A 23,899-nucleotide genomic window follows, 5' to 3' on the forward strand; every position below is an offset into this window, starting at 1 on the left:
CTCATAGATTTACTTCAAAAATTCATCCAGGAAATGCGAAAGAAAATCAGTCAGAATTGTTTTCACAAAATCTTCTAAGGATTCCTTTAGATTTAAGAATGTCATTTTGAAACTTCTCCAAGTACTCCTTAAGAAAGCCTTGCATGGATAGCTTCCAAAAATGTTGCATGGGTTCGAAAAATCTTGCATAGAATATCCAAGAAATTCAGCTACGAATTTCTTCGGATTGCTTCAATAGAGATGTTCGGATAGATTCACCAGCTACTTGCAGCAGCACTGTTTCGTGGCAGCTCAAAACTAAAATAATTGAATTTATTGTAAAAACTTGTAGATCACTCTAAATGAGGTTTAACTTACAAGAATTGGTTAATAATCCACCTACACGCCACGATTATCTTCCCAACTAATCGCTCCTCTTGTGAATCAATGTATTGTAGGCCACTAAAACCAGCTATTTCTTTCACCTAACTTCAATGTTTTTCACTTTTCAACATTTCAGTTCTAGCCTAACTACTTCATAATGAACATTGTTTATACCATACTCTCTCATTTTTTCTGATTTGTTTTTGTTTAGATTTATATTCAAACATTGCCTGCTCATTTGCCAATTGTATATACGAGGCGCTTTTGCTACTCGAATTCTGACCGCCCGTTGGGTCAGTCGTACTACCTAGCGGTGTCGTAACAAGAGATTTCTTCAGATATGTTAAAAGCATTCATCTAGAAAACCTTCCATGAAGTTTTCTAAAAAAAAATCCATGATTTTTTTAGAATATGATTCAAATTTTGAAAAAGTTCTCAATGTATCAGAATCAGAAACTTAAAACTTCTCAAAATTTTCTCAGAAGCTTTCTAAAGAACTGTCTCCACGGATTGCTTTAGGAATTCTGCAAGAGATTATTAAGGAAATTCCTTAAATTTATTCACATTCCTTTAGATATTGCTTCAAGATATATCTCTTCTAGAAATTGTTCCAAGGATTTCTTAAGAAAGTCTTAGGAAATCGTCCAAGGATTGCTTCAGAAATTTTTCTACAGATTTTGCAGACTTCTACAGAGGATTGCTATGGAAAGGCTGGAAGACACTCTTGCAGATATTCCTGCAGAAATTGACATAGAGATTTCATCAGAAATTCCGCATTTAGGCCTTTGTAGACTCATGTCAACGTTCTCGCATTCGGAACCTTAGGGACTGTCCATAAACCACGTGGTCATTTTTTTGGGACTTTTCATACCACCCCCCCCCCCCCCCCACGTGGTCATTAGTACATACAAAAAATTTTATTTGTCCTTACAAAATGGTCATTGGCCGAACCCCCCCCCCCCCATGTGGTTTATGGACAGCCCCTCAGCTTGCCATCGTGTGTAGTAGCACTTAGGCCTTTCTAAGGGACTGACTACCCGAAGAAAATTAACAGAGTAAGAAAAGGTTTGATCGATCCAGTGATTTTCGACTTCCACGATTCTAAGTATCCGTTCTTTTAAAGACTTGAATTATCCAATCAAGTGATCAGAATAATTTAAGCTTTGCAAGTGCTGCTTTCTAGAATGACCTTTCGCGGGTACATGGTTGTACGTGTTTGCACAGGAGAAATATTTTCTTCTTCGAGGAGAAAATTGAAGTCAGTCGAGTCCCACTCAGCAGTGTAGCTTTTCTTCATTGTGCTGATAAACATGGTCGCTGTGCTCTACGTTTATAATCGTGGACAATATTTTATTGTGGTAGATCATGATTGTTCGAATTTGATTTGGGTTTGATGATGCTATTTTTTGGAAAATAATTCGTTTCGAATTTTGTGGATTCAAATGTACTTAACGCTTTGCGGTCATAACAGGAATCGCAGCGGTAAACGCGAACTTCCACATAAGAAAGTTTGATACTAATATTCATTTCCTCTGCCAACCTGACTGCAAGGACTTGGCCGGCACCGTTATTGTATTGTTAAAGAGTCGTTGAAGCATGCACAGTAGCGTGGGACACCAAAAGACATTTTACTCCTGTACACTTTTTGAGTTCCTTTTTGGTCCCATATGAACTGTGCAAAATTTCAGCTCGATCGGAGAAACTATATTTTAGCGCCAGCCATTTTAAGTTTTCATACGATTTACTATGGGGAAAATCACTTTTTCAAAGAAAAATCGCCACAGGCTGCCCCTTAACCCCTAAAAATAAATCAATGAATGATTTCTGTTGGAAATTTTACGAGGAACCAACCCTCCGAAGACCGCAAAGCGATCTAAGGCATGTGGAAAAAGTTATTGACTGAGAAGCGAATGGCATGCCAACGCTGTTTAACATGTAAGGAATAACAATAAATAATAAAATCTCGTCATTTTATCGATCGGGTGAGGCTTAATAACTTTTTCCACGAACGGTTTGCATCGGTTTGCGGTCTTCGGAGGTCTGATTCCTCGTGAAGTTTTCTACAGAAATCATTCATCGACTTATTTTTTGGGATCTAGGGGTGACTCCTAGCGATTTTTCTTTGCAGATGTAAAATTTCCCCATAGTAAATCGTATGAAAAACTAAGAATGGCGGGCGCTAAAATATAGTTTTTCCGATCGATCTGAAATTTTGCACAGTTGATATGGGACCAAAGTGGAACTCAAAGAGTATACAGGAGTTAGAGTTTTTCCTTTTTTTGTATTTTCCCATATAAACCGTGTACCAGGCTAATGCACAGTGAGAAAGTTGACCACTCGCAGTCAATTATTCAGTTAATTCATTGTGCAACTGTCATTGGTTCGGGTCAATCACGGAGTAGCAAACATAGATGTGTGCAGTCAGTCTGAGCTAAGCCAACAGACTATAGTTATCAAGGGATTGACAGATATCACAAATGACATTAGGGGGATTCACTGAACAGCGTAAACTGATTAAACTGATTTAACGTCGCGATCACCAAGGCAATCTTTGATTATTTCATTCGCAAAATCGTGAAACATTTCAAATAAGCAGAAAATCATGGCTTACGCAGCAATTTAATCTGTTTCGTGAGTACCCCTATTATCGATTCTAATCCAGATTCAAAATCGAAATCTACGCCCAAAAATGAACAAAAAACCCAAAGTTTCATCATTCTGTTTATGAAAATTAAAACCGTTATATTTGACTGAGTGTGTTTTTGGAGGCAAAATCGAAATGCCGCTTTTTTCATTCGGATCGGCCGCGTCGTCGTCGTCGTCGTCAATTTGAATGTCCACATCATCGTACCCGTGTGGAGTTTTAGCGGTTCAATGTGTTTCGGAGAAGAGGCCAGTTAGTGGTAGATGCTGCAGCACATACGCACTGGACACTTCGAAGGATGTTTATTGGTGAGCTCGTTCCATTTTATCATAATAATTAATGCTAAAGGATGCATAAAATTCTGCTCTGGTTTTTGTGTATATATCTAACAAATATTGAAAAGTTCGTCACGTCATGTGTCGGCGCTAGTTTCCAATGTACATTTAGTTGATAATGAATATTTTTCGTTTTTTACATGTACACAAAAATTTTAATGGTTCGTCACACAGAAAAAAACTGTTGTATAATATTACATCTGAACTGCTGCAACCCGATCCATCCGTCGGTTGCATGAATATTGCAAAGGGCGTTGTACACATAAGAACAAAAGATTTTACATCAAAACGATGTAATCGTACAAAGGAATCGTGATTACATTGATTATTTAGTAAATCGGAATGAGTTACATCGGGCGGGTTGCATTTATGTTTTGCTGTGCATCTTCGGTGTCGACATTTGTAGTATTTTAGTCAAAATGAATAAATGTCTTGACTCAAATAAAGGTTGCATGAATCACATCACTTACCAAAGTGAATCCAAATCATGTGACTCTTCCCCTCCCCACTAACAAAAACTCCTTCCCGTGACAGTCGTGGAGAGGATGAGGTGATCTCGGTCTCTAGTAGCAACGTTCGTCACACTTACATTCCTTCCCTTCCTCGATGACCGTAAGGACGTGGCCGGCGCCGTTATTGACTAATAAAGTTTGGAATTCTCGAACTGTGCACATTAAGATCGGTAGCTACTCCCAAGCTCCGTTTGTAGATTCCTTGTGCAATTTCGATTGTTCTGGTCAATCACGGAGTAGCAACAACTAATTGTACGGTCATCTATGCTCATGCTCATTAAAACCGTTATATTTGACTACCAACACAAAGATATGAGAACGAAAAAAATGTATTGAATCGACAATTTGACTGCATCCATTTATTGGCAAAGTACCCCTATTTTGTATCCACCATGCACCATCCTCCATCGCAATTCATCGCCAGTGAACCAACTTTCTCCCTCTCTGGTCGCCACATTTCGCCATGCATGCCTACGCACAATCCGCTTCTCTCGCAAATTTTCTCGCTCTCCCAAAGGGGGGTTCATTTTTATGTTTTTCCTTCTTCTCGCTCCGACCAACAACCCGTCCAACCACCCATCGACCATAGCTCTGGCACTGCTCTCGCTGCTGTCCCGTCTCCACCACCTCATTATTGGGGCAGTCCCGTCGTCTTCGTCGTCCACCGCGCCGCCACCACCGCCACCGCTCCCCTAAAATCATCCACCCGTCCTTCCTCCTCGCTCGCTGCTCCCGTACCCAGCCCGCATCGCATTGTGGGGCGACCGGGTTTTCTTCGGGGGGTTTCTCTGCTGCTTCGCACACGCTGACTCCGATTGGGGACGGTGGAGCAGAGCCCCTTGCAGAGGTACCCTCTCGTCGGTCGGTTCGGTACGAGAGTTGGACGACGGTTGGTTGGTTGGGAGGTAAACGTTCGCCACCAGACGATGGTGGGTTTCAGTTTAGTTTTTGTTTCGGTTCGCGCATCATGTGGAAAAGCCGCGGTCCGCGCCCCGAACCACTAGGAACAGCAGCAGAATAGGAGAGCAGAGCGAACCGGAGACGAAGACGAAAAAGACGGAGGATATCGTGAAGAAGCATCGGCATCATCGAGTTTTCGCGCGAGGGCGACATTATCCTGTGCGAGGTATCCTGTGGAAGTACGGAAGGAAGATCCACGCCGCGCGGTGGACTGCTTCTTTTTTTGGTTGTGGGAGAGTGAGACTTCGTGCCGATAGAACGGGATATCCTTTGGTGAGGACCGGGACCGTAGAACGAGACCAGCTGCGTCGACGAAAGGATACGGATCGGTGTCGATGCCGAACCAGTGTGGGATTGGGCTACTGGGAGCTGTGAGTGAACTACCCTGAGCAGGACACAACCTAGGATCTAAGGCGGATAAGTTGTTCAAAAATACCTCAATTGTGTAGAAGAGCAAGCACGACATTGACGAAGGACGAAGCATTACGAAGGATTACAGTGATTCAGGTTACGAGGAAGAAACGAAGCAAAACCCTAAACTGTGATAAAGTGAAACTCAAGAAAATTTCGCAAGGAATAACCGGATAAAGTGCAGAAGTCATTCCCAAAAAATCGATTTTTATTTATTCGGCAGAAGCAAACACAAATCAAAAGTTCGAAGAAACAACCGGAAACCTCAAAGTACAAAAGCAGATGAATTTATTTTAATAGGTGTAACAGAAAAGCAAAATTTTCGGAATTTTCTATTGACGAAGAAAAGTGAAAAATACACTATAAAAATAATTCGGTGAAAGGAAGAGAATCCTCCCATACGGCAAGAGCAATCCGCGAGAGAAAGTGAGAAGTATCCAGTGACACAGTTCTATTCCAAGAATTTCTGTAAACTCAAAAAGTGTAATTCAAATTTCCCAGAAATTCCAACATCGAAGCAGAATTTCAAAACCCTAAAAAACAAACCCAAGTGTCGGAAAATATTCAACCTCATCAACCAGAAAAAAAAATCACCAAAATCCATTACCCGCGTGTGCGTAAGTGTTCGAGTGCGTTCATCCATCACCATCCGTTGTGGTTGGTAGCTGTCCAGCAGATCTTGTCCCCGGAGCTGGTCGCAACGCCCTCCACGCCGAACTCCTCGCGCGAAATTCCGCCTGTGGAACCCAATTTTGTGTAATCCTCCCCCGACCAATACAGAGAGAACGAGTGAGAGAGTGTGTAAGAGCGTAAAAGACCCCCGCGCGCACCAGGACACTGTGCCACTTCGCGAAGATCCTTCGCAGGGAAAAGTGCCTCTCCTGTTTCCGCGCACCTCGACCCTACGCGAACCGCAAGCCACGTGGACTCCTCACCGGGCCCCAACTTGGACTAAGACCCAACCAGTGCCAGTGGTAGTGTTCTACAGCGGACCGGATCCTGCCAACAACTGAGGATTGCAGTTCTTTAAAAAGGTGCGTTACAATGAAATCACAATTTATTCAGAATGTCCTGAAGAAGTTCTAAAATAACAGTTCGATTGAACATCCCCTGCTATCGATTGAAGCTACCCTCAGGGGTGGCACTTTCTTCTTTCAACCCCAAACTGGGATCTGTTTTGGTTTCCGTCTCCTTTGTGTGCCTTTGTCCTTTCTACGGGGGAGGGTTCAGGACTCGAAGGGAGACGAGCCCGGCCGGAACACCATTCGGTCTTCTTACGGTTTTCGCTCGTAGTCTTGACTTCGCATATCGTTGACGATTTCAGAACGAAGCAACGTCAGACGTCATTGAGTTAGTAGAGTATCTATGCGGGGCCCGGTTTAGCTGGAAATGTTAAAGACCAACATCACTTACATCTATCTACAACACAGCACAGAGAGCTCACTGTTGAGAGAGAGAAAAAGAGAGATAACAAGTCGGTGTGGTGCCCCAAAGTGAAAGTGAAGCTGAGGCGGCAGGAACAACCGACCTAGTTCTGGAGTCTTACATACCTACCTACTGCCAGTTAGTGCTAGCAGCAGTGATGAGTACAACAAAGTGGGATCGGGCTGAAGCCAGTAGGTAGTAGTGCGCGGTAATGTACTAGCTGAGGCTTATGTATTGTACATGAATGGGAAGTCATGGGAATTAAATTGTTCGCTGCCAGTGAGTAATAAGGTTGATTTGATGAATAACCTTATTTTGGGTTGTGATGATACAATTTGAGGGGAATCTTTTTCGTATTACGAGAAAGCTGTTAAATTTCACTAAGGATTTGAGGTGATAAATGATGAAAATGCAACTCTTAGATTACATTTCAATATTATTTTACTCTCTACGTTGATTACGCTTCACTTGTATGAGGTTTATTGCATACTTTAAGTTGTTTTACTAATATTCATCAAATCAAAATTAGCTATAATTTTGTTTTCTTTGATCATATTCAAATGTTTGCCAAAAATCAATATATCCCCAGGTAACCAATAAGCATTTGAATAAGCCGTATTTCTGTTTTATATCTGCACTAGCTGACCCGGCAAACCTTCTATTGCCCATTCAAAGTTTGGTTGTGTAGGTTTTCTTTACAACAACTTAAAAGCATAGACTGTTTTACTGTTCACCGCATCGACCAATATGGCGCTACCTTCTAATGCACTAAATCGCTTAAGTATTACATAGCGAATAACATCTAAAATAAATTTCTCGAAGCAGAAATTATTTTGAGAAAAAATATTTGGTAGCGGCAATGCACAATGATAACTGCTTTTCGTCATATAAAACTAAATGATTTCACTACTACTTATCAACTGTGAACGTGCTCCATGCGGGTAGCCCATCGTCTTTAACTTTGATGATTTTAAATTTCTTCTCAAGATTAGTACTTTCATATTTTTTTTTCTAACGTTTTGTTTATTTTCCCGAGTTTTACTACATATTAACACATTTTGATGGCTAATTGAACAGTGCAAAAATTATGCCGATCGTTTTATTTATTCATTTGTTATTTGGCTACAAAGGGTGTGCAAACTCATACGGATTGCTCCAGGGACACGTCATCTTCCATTCGGGACGTTTGTTCCAATCTGTTTTCACAATATTTCATTCTTGACCAAGCAGAAGTTCTAACATCTATCAGCATATGATTCATACCTGAGAAACACACATTTTTTGTTTTAATTGCCTTAATAAATCACTTGATTTTTTTAAGAGAAGGCTCACTTATATCAGTTTAATGCGAAAGAACAGCCTATATTTAAAAGAAGGAAAAATCTCAGATGAAGTATGCAATTGGGCTGCCAATCTACATATTATCAGTGTAAATGAAGAGGACATTAGAGTTCAACCGCCACAAACGACACAACCGTTCAGAAAAACTTTTGATGAAAGGAAACATTTCTGGGATAATTTTCAGAAGTTTTTCCACAAATAAATACAACACAGAGTGACTTGGAAGAATATTCTATTTAAAAAAAGGATGAATGTCAGATGGAGTGAACAGTATAAGCAGCAGGAAGTGGCAAAGACGGAATGATGACCATTTGGCCTTATGACTAAAAGGTCAATAACCATAAGACCTAATGTTCATTCGGCTTCATAACCTTTGGCCAAACTGATGTCGACCGTACGTCATTTCCGAGTTATGCAAAAATGTTTGTTCCATTTGCATGTTTGCTTCCTCCCCTTCCAGAAGGTTATGCAACATCATAGAGACATTAGGTGCTTCCACATGCCAAATCTGTCCAAAACGCTATTCAAATCGGAACAACTCTGAGAAACGCTGAGTTATATTATTGATCAAAATCCATTCATAAACGTCTCGATGATTTCAAGAATTGAGTATGACTGCTCGATTTTTACTGGTGTCAGACACTTCGGAAAAAAAAACTTTGGCTATATCTGTATTTCTCCTAGTGCCAAATTAAGATTCCTTTGCTTTATTACTGTTCATATTATGCAGAAATTTCTGATAATTTAGGGGGCGGTCCTTCCAGAAATAAGTGATCGTACATGCCTTTTGCAACGTAGCTTGCCGGCAAACTTTCTAATCCTTAAGTTTGTTTTTTTTTACATGATTATTTCTCAAGTTATGCAGCAATTTCCATTCCATTGGGAGGCATCTTTCTCATAAAAGGGATGGGTCGCAACCCACTTTAAACATATGTGTTGCCTTCTAAAACCTTAGCATGCCTCAGGCTACCTACAATTTCCTGATCTTGATCCAACTGCAGTGTGTAACAGCAGTTCAGCGTTTTAAAACTTAAACGGCCAACTTAAACGGCCAATTATGTACTTTCTTATAGTCACATTTTTGAACTCAAATATTCTGGAACAACAACTGGAGGCATCCGTGGAGGAATTCTTCAATGATTTCATGGAGGGAGCCCTAGAGGAATACGCGAAGGAAATTTGAATAGAAAATACTTAGAGGAATTTATGGTAGAAACTGTTGATTAATCTATGTATGGAATTCTGGAGGAATCCGTTAAAGAGCCGAAATCGCTGCATTCATCTGTCTGTGGTTCCATAGCCAAATTTCTTGAGAAATGTATGGGCTAATACTGGAGCAAATCAATGAAAAAAACTTGAGAACGCCGTAAATGATTTCCTTGAAGAATCAAATCAAGTGTTCTGAATCACTTGAATCATATGAATCTAAATATCAACCGTAGAAACATTTCTTGTTTTTTTAAACCTTTGTATGCCAAATTTTGTTCAATTTGCTTAACTGCTTCTCTAAGCATTTCTAGTTATACAGAATTTGTATGGAAGACTTCCTTTTCAAAAAGGGGGGGGGGGGTCTCACACTTCTGGTTATCATAGAAATCTTTCTTGCCTTCTAAAACCTCAATATGCCAGACTTTGCTCCATTTGCTCGATTGGTTCTCGAGCTATACAGAATTTTCCGTTTAATTTGTATGAGAGCCCCCCTTCTCAAATTCGGGAGGGGACTCACATGACCATACACATATTTCTATAAACTATCACAGATCAAAATTGGTTCCTTTTGCTTGAGTTGTTCTTGAGTTATGCAGAAATGTAACGGAAATTTGAATGGGAGCCCCCCTTTCCAGATGGGATGGGTCTCAAACCATCCTTCCCCGTCCCATTTTCACGTTGTTCGGTCCAATAGTTTCCGAGTCTATAAGGGTCAGATAGACAGACAGTAATCCATTTTTATATATTTAGATATATATACCACAGAGTAAAAGGGTCAAGTACCGATGTAAATGTTTTGTCGTTACCAAAATAGAAATATACCTAGCTGGCTGAAAGATTACATTAAAAAGTGGAATTGAAAAATTAAAAAAAAAAATAATAAATAGAGCGTCAATTTCCCAAATTATGTAATTTTTGCAATCAGGCGTCAAAGACGTGTTTGACAGTCAGTGTAGTGATAAAGGTGGTAATCAGATTTGAAACACGGAACAAACCCCATCCAACACCTTTGGCTCCCCCCACCCCCAGCCCTTTGCATGTGCTAAGTAGGTGTTTAGGTAAAACCCTGCTTAGGTAATAATAATGTTCTTTAAAGTATATTGTAGCCTCTTGTTGGACCTAAATTAGGTTCCACCATCCAGCGTACGGCTCGGTCCGCGGAACCAGGATTGGTTCCCGTGCCTTACGGTAAAGGATTTCTTTCTCCAAGGAGGATCATCTCGGGTAAAAGTTTAAAATGCAAAGGAGGTTTTCCCCTCTCGGCCGTCCAAGGTGACGAAACCACTGCCGGCCGATTGCGCCTAAGAGTGAAGACGCCTGCATCCGCTCTCTAACAACGCCGGCTGGCCCGTCGGCCGAGTTCAGGCCTAGACACCGGTCGCCTAGCCATCCGGCAAGATTTCCGACCGCACAGCTCGGCTAATGAACGCGATACCACCGAATAGATTAGTACACATTTTTACAAATTTTCACTAAATTATTTCACCGGGCAACACGCACACGCCACAAAATTGGACATTTGTATCGCGAAAGAGTGCCTTGAGTCGCCCCAGCACTAATTGTCGATTCGTTTCAGCCCTTTCAAATTTGACAATCATTTCAGCGCCGCACTCTAGATTGGTTTTGTTTGCGACGGTGTTGAACTTCTCTCCCAGGCTCCCAGCTCATTTCCGGTTCATTTGTATGGAAGCCCCCAGTTCCCGAGACCGGAGAGGTCTCACACCAAGCTAAGAACCTTCCCCGGCCTCAAACATACCCGCATACAAAATTTCACACCGATCGGTTCAGTAGTTTCTGAATGCATAGCGGTCAGATAGACAGACAGACAGACAGACAGACAGACAGACAGACAGACGGAAATTCATTTTTATATATATAGATTTGACCTGCTTACTGCCGTATGATAGCAGTTCGACGGCTAAACTGCCCTATATTAGCAATTGAAATGCTACTTAAAATCTGACAGCAGTTATGTAGCATTTCAGATGCACGGTATGCTTTGGTCAACAAGCAGCATAACTGCTACATTAGTGCCATAAACTGCTAAGTGGGAAGAGTGATGCTGAACCCACAACACATTTCCACTTTTCAATTTACGTGCCCCGGCTGTAGATGCCATTATCATTCGCTTGTCCTGTCATTTATAGAGTAGCAACTAAAAAAACATGCTTTGGCAAATAAATTCCATGGTTTTGGCTACTTTCCAATGCTCGATTTATTTAATTATCAGCACATGCTGGGTACATAGCATATCTCACGAAGCTACTGCCGGTGTAATATTCAAGCTTTAAATTGATCAAAAAACCAACGCACATTATCTAATCATCTATAGCTTACATCGTAGCGAGGTTCAGCACCATCGTCAACCCGAGGATCGAGGGATCAAATCCCAATTTCGCCGAAATCAGAAAAAAAAACAAGAACAGAATTTCAAAACGTGCCCCCAAGCCTCAAAAGTTACACAGGAGAGTGAAGATAAAAATAGAAGAGAAAGAGAGGCCGTAAAATGGGCAGGGGAAATTTTTTGTTTTTATTTTTGACAATCTGGGGGGTAGGAAATTTAAGCATTAAATCAGCCGTATATTGGGCCAAAACCTGCATTTAGTTAGCACTTATGGCGCATATGGGGCAAATCAGCATTTAATGACCTGCCGTAAAGGCGCATATAGTGCCGAAATAATGCCATTTTCACTGCTTATTGGTTACCTGGGTCCATATAAATTAAAATGGAATGGTGTTTGTATGTCACGAATAAGCTCGGGAACGGGCCAACGGATCTACACCATTCTTTCAGTGTTTCATTCGTACCAGGCTCCGACGTGTTCGTGCGAAATATAATTGGGAAAATCGACCGGGAACGCACCGAAAACGAGAATGTTTGAAATTCCATTTTGCGGGCCATTTTTCTGTGGAGCTGCATGTCAAAAAACACAAGTAGGCAGGCAGAACGACGTTTGCCGGGACAGCTAGTTAGTCATAAATATCCAGAATTTCATTTCAATCGGTTCAATGAATCCTGTTGTATAGCAGTTTAACGCACAGTTTTCAAACTTGAATCATATGGAAAGAACCTCTCTAACTTCATATAAAGCATACTGGAAAAAACTTGTGTAGATGCCAATCCACGAAGCCAAAGCCGAAAGAGAGATGAGTTTGGGAAATTGGAGTGTTCACGGTGCGGCTTCGAAGACAGTTTGACTTTCTGTTCCGCAGAATCATTATTTGTTCAGTGGCTTAGTTGGTTAAAGCGCCGGTCTAGCGAATACGGAGTCGTGGGTTCGAATCCCACCAGAACGCGTTTTTTTTTCAAAAATTTCATCTCTCAATTTGTCAATCAGCAACATTTCGTGCCTTCGAATTATGTACAAGTTTTTCCAGTATGTTTCAGACATACCAGCAAATCTGGTAAAATGCCAGTAGAATGGGCAATATGCGTCATTGTGCTTCATATAAAGTTATCCAATCGAGATCTAACTGATATGCCTGAGAGACCAAACAACATTGCCAAATACACCAACTTTCTAAGCGATAAGAGCTCTCAGATTCGGCCATGAAATTCCCCATTTGAAAATCCTGCGAAAATTTCTTCAAGAGTTCTGAACTATCTAAGAAACTTCTAAAAATTTCTGGAAATAATTCCAAGAAAATCTCCTGGGGGAATATGAAGATATCTTGAAAGGAATTCCAAAAATAATTTCATGGGAAGAAATTCCAAAAAGAATTACCGATGGAATTCCAAAAAAAAAATGCCAAACCCTCAGGAACTGCCAAAGGAATACTAAAAACCAAAGGAATTTAAGTACTGAACGGATTGCAAAAAAAAATACGAAGGGATTCCCATGGGAATTCCTAAATAAAATGCTACAGGTATTTGCGAAACAATAACCGAAGGAATCTCTGCATAAGAGATTTCCAGAGTAATTGCTGAAAAAGTAAAAAAAAAAATCCGACAAATTCTTGTGAAATTACAGAAAATAATCACTAAATTCCGAAGTAAGTGCTACAGTTATGACAAAATTATTGAAATTGCCGAAAAAGATCCTGAAGAAATTGTTGAAGGATCTGCCGCATGAGTTTTCCAATGAATTTCTGAAGAAGCTTCCATTATAGATTCCAAAAGAATTATCATAGAAATTACAAAAAAAAAATCCTTAGAATAATTGCAAGGAATTCTAGAAAAAAAAAACACAATAAACTCCGAATATATTACCGAAGATCACGTTGTACTACATTTCGAAGGGGATACATTCCGGAAATCTGACAATTTTTTAAAGACGTAATTCAAATCGTTCTTAGACTTGTACAAAATGATCTAGTACTCAACATCAATTTGATCAACGTTATTGGACGATATGAACGACGTCACATGTTTAGGTCCAAAATTGATGTTAACATAGGTAACTAGCCTGTCTTGTGAAATTGTATGCCGTGCCCAAAGACATTTTCAAAGAATGTATTCAAAACCACTTCTAAGAGGATAGCCAGAGAATTTTCAATACTGATTGGATTTTCAAAAGAATTTATAATAAATCGCCGAAAGAATTGCCAACGAGAATTCTCCTGGGTGTTTTTACCGGAATCTCTAAGAGTCATACCGGGAAACCCTCAAGAAGTTCCGCTGTGAATTCCTCTAGTAGGGTCACCAGAAATCAGTCTAGAAGTTCCATTGGGAATCCCTTTAGGAGTTGCACCGGATCTTCAAGGTGCTTCGCCGGGAATTCCTATAGAATTTCCACTAGGAATATTTCTAAGGCTCCACCGGAAATTCTTTTAGAAGATCCACCAGCAGTTCCGTCGAAAATTCCTCCAGAAGGGTGTCTACCAAGAATTCCTGTTTGAGTTCCAATTGGAATTCTTCCAGTAGTTTCACAATAAACTCTTGGGGTTCCATCGGGTTTTCACTGGAAATTCATTTAAGTGTTCCTCCGGGATATCCTATAGAGTTCCACCTTGATGGATTCCCAGTGGAGTTGCTTCTGGAATTCCTCTAAAAGCTCCACCACAAAACTCCTAAGCTAAAGCTATTCCAGAAAAAAAAATCCCTGAACTATTCCCGAAGAAACTGCTGAAGAAATTCCCGGAGGAACTCCACTAGGAATGCCCGAAAGAAATTCTAAGGAAGTTCTCGAAGAAGTTCCTTAAGAGAATAATCTGATGAACTCCTGGATAATGTTTCAAAGGAAGTCTCGGAAATACTCCTAAAAATTCCTTAAGGGAACTCCTGAAAGAATTTTCAGAAAAACTTCTAAAGAAATTCCCGAAGGAACTTTTGAAGAAATCCTGGAAAAAATCCGCCACGAAGAAACTTACCAAGAAAATCTCAAACTTTTAAGAAAAACTCGGTGTAACTCATTGGGGTATTCCCATTGAAACTCCTAGAGAAATTTTTGTAAAAGGTTTTGGAGGGTTTTATGGAGGAACTCCTGGAAAAAAAATCACCCATGAACTCTTAAAGCAACATCCATAGGAATTTTGAGGAAATTCTGGAAATAATTCTAAGCAAAACTCCTGGAGGAATTTCTGTAGAGAAGTTTCTGAAAGAAACCCGGGTGAAATTTCTTAAGGAACCGCTGAAAGAACTCCTAAACATACCTCAAAAGAAATGTTTCCAAGATTTTTTTTTCTTGCACTTATGAGAGGAAGTCCTTTGGAAATTTTTGACAACCAACATCCAGGAGGAATTTTTCATGGAATCATTGAGGAAATTTCTGAAGAAAAGGTTTTTTTAGTAATCGCTAATACCTGGAGGAACTGAAGAACCCTCTCACAGGTACTCCAAATAGTATTACTAGAAAACATCCTTGAGAAGTGCCAAGGGATAAAGTTTTTAAAAACTTGTGAAAAACTTCCTGCGGAAACCCTTAAAAGAAAAGTTCTACAAGAAACCCTTAGAAGAATTCCAACATTTTTTTTTTTTTGAGAAATGTCTACAGGAATTCCAGGAAAAATCCCTAAGAAAAATTGTTGAAATTTTTTTTAATAGAATCCCTGGAAGAAGTCCTTTACAAATTTTCGAAGGAATACATGCACGAATTTCTGAATACATCATTGCAGAAATTTTTTAAAAATCCCTGAGAGAATCATTGGAAAAATTCCCATTGACTAGTTCCAAGAAGGATCTTTTGAGATTTTTTTGAGAAACTCCTGAAAAAATTAATCCCATGAAAAATTTCTTGGGGAATTCTTGAAAGATTTATTCGACTATCTTTCGAAGCAATACATGGATAGCAAGGCCTAGTGATTTAACCATGACAGTACCGTGGTTCTGTGGGACACAGCTGTAGGCTACAACTTTGCCTTATCTCACATTTTTCAAATAAAATTGACAAAAACAAATAAAAAGAAATCAAACTGTTGAGTTTTTCCACTTCTGAAAACTAGGAAGCTTAAAGCAATCATAGAACGAAGTCAAACCTTGCATTTTCAAAAGCGCAAATCTTAAAACCAAATGACGGATCGCCTTGAAAAGTTGATCGATTACACTTGCAGGTGACCAATCGATCAACTTTTCAGCGCAGTACGATACTTGGTTATTCAGATTTGTGCTTTTGAAAATTCGAGGTGTGACTTCGTACTATAATCACCTTCACTGATAAGAACAAAGATTTTTTTTCATTTGTATGTATTTTAACTTAAGGTTATTCTACACTCTGATACCAAGATGTCAATTGATAGAAAACTTAACCCTCTAATGGATACCTGGGGTCCATTGGACCCCAGAGCCACTTTGAAGTGGTCGCAAAAAAGTTTGGATTGACACATCGGTCCCGTTTTCACAGTACCTTCAAACTACACCGCGATGAGTTATGTGTGCAAAAATAACAAATATTTCATGGCATACTATAGATTATTTTTTATGTCAAAGTTGAACCGGGCGATTTTGGTCCCCTGGGGTCCATTGGACCCCACGACACGAATGATTGTATCTTGTGATCGTCACTTCCTAGAATAATGCTGTCTTCGACAAAATTGTTCAATAGACCAAGGGCAATCTTGTGACGAACACATTGAATTGGAATTAGCCCAGTAGGTGGCGCTATTGTTTATTCAAATTATGGATTGAAAGTTAAATTTAGCTTGAATATCTTGAGAATCGGAATGTATAGAAAGTTTGTGTCTTCGGCAAAAGTGTTCAATACATCAAGGATTATTTGGTAGTGAAAATTATTTTAAAGTTTTTCTGCAAAATGGCGCTAATTAGTTCGTATATGCCCAGCATCCTAGATTACCGAGTGGCAAGCGTCCACAAATAAGTACGCTTCTTTTGAAGTAAATATCTTGAGAATAACACAATATAATTACATTCTGTTCACAATACCAATACTTCCAATTTGGTGGATAATTTACTTCAGAATCGACTCACCCGGATACCTCCAGGAATACCTCCCAAAATTTCTGAAGGAACTCCTACCAGGATTCTTCCAGAAATTAATACAGGGATTCTTTCAGTAATTCCGCCCGAGGTTCCTCTACGATACATCTGGGAAATCCACTTAAAAGCCCTCCGGAAATGACTCCCAAAACTACTTCTGGAATTCCACCAGGGATTCAACTAGGAATTCGTAAAAGGATTCTTCCACAAATGCTTTCCGAGATTCCTCCACGAATTCCTCCCAGAATTTCTTCAGGAATTTGTCTCCGAATTGCTCCCGGGTTTTCTCCACAATTTCCTCCCGGGTTTCCTGCATGAGTTTTTCTAGGAAATCCACTTGAAATTCCTCCTGGGATTTCTTCAGGAATTCTTACCGGTATTTCTCAACGAATTTCTCCCGGGATTCCTCCAAGAATTCTTCCTGGCATTCCTCCAGGAATTGCTCCGGGGGTTGCTTCAGGAATTCTTACCGGTATTTCTCAACGAATTTCTCCCGGGATTCCTCCAAGAATTCTTCCTGGCATTCCTCCAGGAATTCCTCTCGGGATTCTTTCAGGAATTTCTCCCGAGATTCTCCAGAAATTTCTCCCGAGATTCCTCTAGGAGTTGCTCTCGAGATTCCTCTAGGAATTTCTTCCAGGATTCCTCCAGGAACTCCTCACGGGATTCCTCCAGGAATTTCTCTCCAGGAGTTCCTCCCGGTTACGGGAAGGAAACGTTAAAATTTACATTCCATTTTATTCGATTTTTCATGAAAATATATCCAAGCCTATATTAAAATATCCAACCCTATAGAAAATTGTCTCGAAAGCTTTGCAAGGATTCAATTTTTCTAGCGTTGACAACACTAGCGTCACCTATGCGGCAAGTTGCTACAATTAGTGGTGAGTACGCATATCTACATAAAATTTATATTCACCATCGACAACAGCGTGGGAACATTGAGATAGCAGCGCCACCACGATGTTGCCACTTGTGTTGCCATTTCAAATGAACGTTTAATTCCTTACACAGTTTTGAAACTGAGCTTGGATGTCTGATCTCTGTGCTTGTATGGAACGTTCTCTGCAAGCCTCATCCTGTATTTTCAGAAAGCAATGGAAAATTGTGTAGATTAGGATCAAAGTATAATTCCATATGCTTTCCAAGGTGCAGACAACTGTAAGGGGCCGTCCATAGATGAAGTGGCATTTTAGGGTGGTGGGGAGAGTCTCTGATTATGCTACGAGCCATGTATTAGGTATGGGAAAATAGGGGAAGAAGGGGGGTGTCAAAAATCGTCAAAAAAATGCTACGCCATTTATGGATGGCCTCTAACCAAGCGATCTGTCAATTCGTTTAGCCAAACGAGATTTACGGAACGATAACGACTGTGGGTTGTGTGACGTCATTTTCTATTAGTACACACTAAATTCACTATAAAACACTCTAAAATTGCGTAATTCAACTATTTCTCCCCAAGTCTGTAGATTATATAGTGTCTATATTCGGTAGGTCCATGTCCTGCCAAATAACAGCTGTAGACACCATCTCTATAAATAATAAGCATCCCGCACCAGCGTCTCCCAATAGGAGAGTTCGTATCAAATGGCTCATCAACTGAACATTTTTGACCTACCCAACAACTAAGACACCATTTTTCTAAGAAATCAGGATCCCGAGATATTATGAGATAAAAAATGTGCATGCTATCTAGCACTGCCTAATGGTGGAATATCGAATCAAACGGTCCATAATCTATAAGTTCTTGACCAACCAAACAACTTTGCCGAAGACATCAACTATATAAGTAATCAGGATCCTGAGATATACAGGGTGTTAGGTTCCTGAATGCAAACTTTTTAAGGGGTGATAGAGGACCAACAAAACGATAAGAGATAGAAGTTTGATGTCAAAGAACGAATTGTAAAGTGTAACATAGGCCACAACTTTGCCTAAGAAAGAATTTTAATTAATTATTCATGTTTCAAAGATAATTGACAAAAAACAATTAAAATTCACTATTTTTAGCTATTTTGCTCTAGAAAACTTAGTTATTTAACTAAATCAATCGATTCAAAGATGCTATTTGATAGAAAATTTAGTAATTTTTCGAATAAGGGTAAAAAAACTTCGATAAGTTTGACCATTTTCAAGTTATTGCCAGTTAAGGCAATAAGAGTCAAAAACATGGGGAGTTCAATAACTACGCAACGGTTGAGATTTGAACATATGCTTAGAACAATTTTTTTCACCATTTATGGTCCTCTATCACCCCTTAAAAAGTTTGCACTCAGGAACCTAACACCCTGTATGAGATTTAAATTTTAATAGTGTTACGTCTGTTTGTCTCTGATTCCTCTTGGGTTTATTCAAATATTACGAAACGCAAAATTTGACAACTTAAGGTCTCCTCCCTTCTCCGTGTAACAAGTTTTGTATGGAAAATTCTGAATGAAACGTAACACAGCGCTAGACCACCTCCCACTCCTTTGCGTTACGTAATATTTGAATGACCCCTTTTGACCCGCTGGACATATATGTCTACTCGTCTACAGCAGTGCGATTTACCCTATTGTTTCGGTACGTCTTGTCCTTGTCCGCTTGTTTAGGTACGTTATATCCTGTAGATTGGGGTCATTTTTCAATGCTCACTAGCACCACCTAGCGGAAACTTCCCGAACTAAATTGTTCATCACTAGATAGGCCTTGACTTTCCTAACATCTTTGCTGAAAACATCACCCTTTTAAAAAGTAAGGATCACGAGATACGCGAGAATATATGTTGGGGTCCAATGGACCCCAGGGTCCCAAAACGGACCTTCATTTAAGGTATCCTCTTGAGGGTTAATAATCTTCAAAATGGAGGTAAACAACCGCGATAAGTTTGACCCTTTTCAAGTTATAGCCAGTTTAAGGCAAACACAGTAAAAAAAGTTCAATAACATCATAACGGTTGAGATTTGACAATATGCGTAAAACATACTTTTTATCAATTTTGATTCTTCTATATAAATATTACTCATGCTGGAAATTTCCAATATTAAATATTGAAGAATTACCAAAATAATAACCTAAAGCAGAAATACTTGGAATACTTCCGCATGATTTTATTCTACTCTTTTCCACAAGAATAACAATAACATTTATTCAAAATTCAGTTTTTAGATTTTGTTGAAAATTATTTCTCTTGAGAAACACTATTTTCACTTTTTTTTGCTGAAACTTCTTAAGGGTGCCTATCAAGGTCTAAAAGCCAAAACGTTGAAGGGTCTGAAGGTCGAAATTAAAAATAAAAAACAATAATAACTAGAAGTAATGGTCAAAAGTCAAATTATAAAAATGACGAAGAGAAACAATATCGATGACATAGAAGATTTAATAAACCCCATACACCAAATTTCATTGCATTTGGTTCATTGAATCCGGAGATGTAACAGTTCGAAGTCGGCTTTCGGATAATTATGCCTTTTCCTATAATATTTTTGATACACAACTAGTTGATCAACGTACAGTAAAAAAAATAGATTTTTGAAGCCTTTTTCAAAAAGTGGTATTTGACCATTTTTTGAAAAGTGAAAATTTTGCCTGTCCCGATCATTTTGTCTATCACCTGTAGAATCGTTCGACTTTTCGAACTTTTAACATTTCGACCATTTGTCTCTTAAAGCTTTCGACCATTGGAAGTTTTGTCCTTTCAACTTTTCGTCGAAGTTCATTTTGAAATTTCGACAGTTTGGCAATTCTGACGAAATACACGGGTAAAATTCAAGTAAAACTTATGAATCAATTTCTGACAAAATTCTAAAGTTTTTCGAAAAAAAAATCGAAAAATTGTAAGACAAGTCCTTAATTAATTGCCCACGGCCCACCTACTACGGATGACTGACGGAGTTCTTGTTATTTGAATGCTCGCGGCAAGCCTTCATGAATGTCACAAAAGTAGTTTAAGTAAAATTTAGAACTGGTGCGGACCTGGTATGATGGTTACAACACGTGACTATCGCGCCGAAGAACTGGGATCAAGTCCCACTCCCGACAATCTCACAAAATGTGAGTTCTTCCTTCGGAAGAGAAGTAAAGCGTGGGTCCCTAGGGCTAAAAATCTCATTGTTGTAGCGATACGCCAAGAAGAAGATTTAATGATAAAGCTCAAAAACAACTTGTACCGACTTTTCGAACCCTCTAAGCAGAATACCCTCTTCGAATGAGTGTAATCAGATTACTACCTTTTAATTCCGCCATATTTTGCTTATCCTTTGACAGATACGCGTATTTCGACAACCACTGGATAACTGACGCTGAGGAAGATTACAAGTGGTAATCGAAATACGCGTATCTGTCAAAGGATAAGCAAAATATGGCGGAATTGAAAGGTACGAAATTGATTACACTCATTCTAAAAAACATGTTTATTTCTATAAAAATATCTCCTGGGGTGCGTGTACCAATTATGGCACTACCTAAGGAAAGCTGTTTATACAAAAACAACGAGAAGACCAACGAATGTCATCAATAAGTTAAAAGACAGCTTAGTTTCCATACTTAACAAGAAAAATATAGAAACGGAACCAAAACTACTTTTAGTATTGATTACAGCGTGTGCCAATGATAGGAACCCTGTACCAGTTATGGTCACATTTTTAACTTCGGTTGTTTTTCGCACTATTTGCATGTGTTCCTTATGGGGTTAGCCATAACTGGTACACTATGGCAAAAAAGGGTACAAGGAAGCCGAAATTCTAAGGAAAATGATTTATTTCTATTATGATTTGAGGAAAGTGTGGAGTTTAATTGAGTGCGACTATCTTTTGTGAAGGTGATCTGTTGTTCACAAAGTTTTTCTTGTTGATTTAAACCGTTAAAGGGTTAAAATTAACTATAGCGAATAATTGGTACTATATCCATAATTGGTACACTTACCCTACTAAGTCGAAAACAGATCCCAATAAGAGATCCTCCTTGAAACGTCTTGAACCTACCAACAATCAGAAAGCGCAACGCCCAAGGCTAGGTTCCTACCGCCCATCAAAAACGAAGCGTTTTTCTCCACATCTAATTCATAAAACATTGGGAAACCACTGCTTCGAAAATCGCCTCCACTGTCCTATGACTATGATGGTCCAGCTATCCAAATACACCTAACTGCCCTTTGCTGCGTCGTCATCCAACTACCTTCAGTTTCGAAAGAAAAAAATCCTCCCCATTCCGCCCGTCTCGCCCACTGTTCAGCACTGAACCACGATGCAATATTTAAGGGCCCAGCACCAGGCACACGCCATTTGAAGGTAATACCTATCTCGCGGGCCTGTTACTTTTGACGTGTTGTCTCTTTTCTAGCTCCATCCAAAACTCCGTTGTATTCGGCTTTCAGTTACAAATTTTGCTGCTTTTTGGACAATTGCCGCCCACTTGACCGTCGTCGAGGGGGACCACACCGTCCGGCACGGCACCACTACCCCGTGCACCGGTTAACATTTCGTTTCGATTTCAACAAAAGTCGGCCCAATTTTGGATGCACTCATTAATTATTTATTTGTTTTATTCGGTCGTTGGGTTTGTTCACCGTCCATCGCCGCAGTGGTTTTCCTCCATACCGACCTGTGGGTTTTTATTTTCAAACCAATTCATTTTTCATCGAAACAGCAGATTCCCTTCCGAACGAGCTGGCGGCGGAGCATTGAGCTCTATGGGCTGCGCGCGAGGCATTCGTTGTGGGCATTTGTGGCGACGACGGCGAAGTTTTGTGCGACGGCGTGTGGTATGTCACAATGAAGTTTTATTTTGATTCGCTGTTTTCACATTTTGTTTTCGGGGCTGGATCATAGTGAAACTCTTTTGCTGACCACAGCACGGGGGTCGTTGTTGTTGTTGAGTTGAGTCGTCGCCCGTGTTGATGGTTGAACGGTCAGCACAGCGCCAGCGTTCAGTGTTGCGATCCAGAAAGTATGAGGAGGGTCATTTATTGGAGAAAATTTGGTCCAAATATTTGGTTGAAAAACATTGCAAATTCCTTATATTTTAATTTGGAAGAAGGGGGAAAGGATGCCTAAAGCACAATTCAAGTTTCGGAATATTGCCTTCGGATGGCAATACTATTCCATGTACATAAGTGACCCGATTTTGTCAGCCCCTTTTCGGAACACATTTTTTGCTCTCTTCAAAAACTTAAGTAGTTTTTTAAACTTTTTATCTTTCTATGTTCTGCATCTCAGCTGTAGTTTGATGACAAATATTAATAAATTGCTTAAAATGTGACCGTAAGATAATGAGAGCAAAAAGTTTGTCGCAAAATGGGGCTGACAAAATCTTACTGTATTGCCATGCCATCCGAAGGCAAAATTCAAAAAGAGTTAATTTTCAGGATTTATTATTTAAAATATTCATAAACTTGAACTCCCCGAAACTCTTGTAAAAACCTTGCAACTTGTTTAATACAATCCCCTTGAAATCCTGTGAAACCTCTCTAAATCCTTCAGAAGACCACCCTGAGACTATTGTACTTTAACTAAGCCTCATGAACTCTACGAAACCCCTTAAAACGACTTACGCCTTGATATTCCTCAGAATACCCCTTTGAGGCCCCCGTAAATTTCCCTTAACCACTACTTAAATCACCATCACCTAGAGCCCCCTGGAACCACCTGATATCTATTGGAACACCTTGAAACTCGCTCAAACCTATCAGAAAATTCCAAAGACGTCCGTTAACTTCCGTCAGGAATTGTCTGGATTCTTCAGAAACCTTCTGTAAACATTCGAAACACCTTGAAACGCATTTCTTCATGACACGAATGCCGCAACCTTGAAACCCCTCACTAAGCCCCTCTTTCTTTCTAAGATATCCCATAAAGTTCCCATAAAGTTCCTGTAACTTTTTTCGAGCATTAAAAAAGTTACGAAATATGCATTGGGGTCATTATTGAACAGTGCTTTCGGGGGCATTGGCCACCGGAAACTTGCTACACAGTGCACCTAGTCTGACATTTGGAATAGCATTACATTTTGCCAACAGTTGTGGATATCTCGTGTTCTAGACCATTAAGGCGAAACTGGAAGCATTTTCTTTTTTTTCGGTTTTTGATTTTTTTATTAAATAACGAAGCAATATTTTCAAAATCGGTTTTCGTACATATGTAGAGTATGGATCAAGGTATCTTCTGAATTTTTTTGAGGTGGAAAATGTTTTCCATTTATGCAAAAACCATTTTTTTGTGAAATTTTGTTCAAAAATGGTTTCTGCAAAAACGAAAAACATTTTCCACCACAAAAAATTCAGAAGATACCTTGATCCATACTCTACATATGTACGAAAACCGATTTTGAAAATATTGCTTCATTATTTAAT

At 39.5% G+C, this 23,899-nt stretch overlaps 1 protein-coding gene across 2 annotated transcripts in view; it reads left to right on the forward strand.

Annotated features, from left to right (window-relative positions):
* Positions 1-4,248: 4,248 nt before the first annotated feature.
* LOC109411191 (putative uncharacterized protein DDB_G0277255) overlaps positions 4,249-23,899 on the forward strand; it is a 229,964-nt gene continuing 210,313 nt past the window's right edge. For both annotated transcript variants that reach the window (XM_062855853.1, XM_062855854.1), the window contains exon 1: positions 4,249-6,259. The gene's annotated coding sequence lies outside the window, so the exon portion shown is untranslated. The remainder of the gene's footprint in view (positions 6,260-23,899) is intronic.

Source organism: Aedes albopictus, chromosome 3 (assembly GCF_035046485.1).
Source record: "Aedes albopictus strain Foshan chromosome 3, AalbF5, whole genome shotgun sequence".
NCBI classification, from domain to species: Eukaryota; Metazoa; Arthropoda; class Insecta; order Diptera; family Culicidae; genus Aedes; species Aedes albopictus.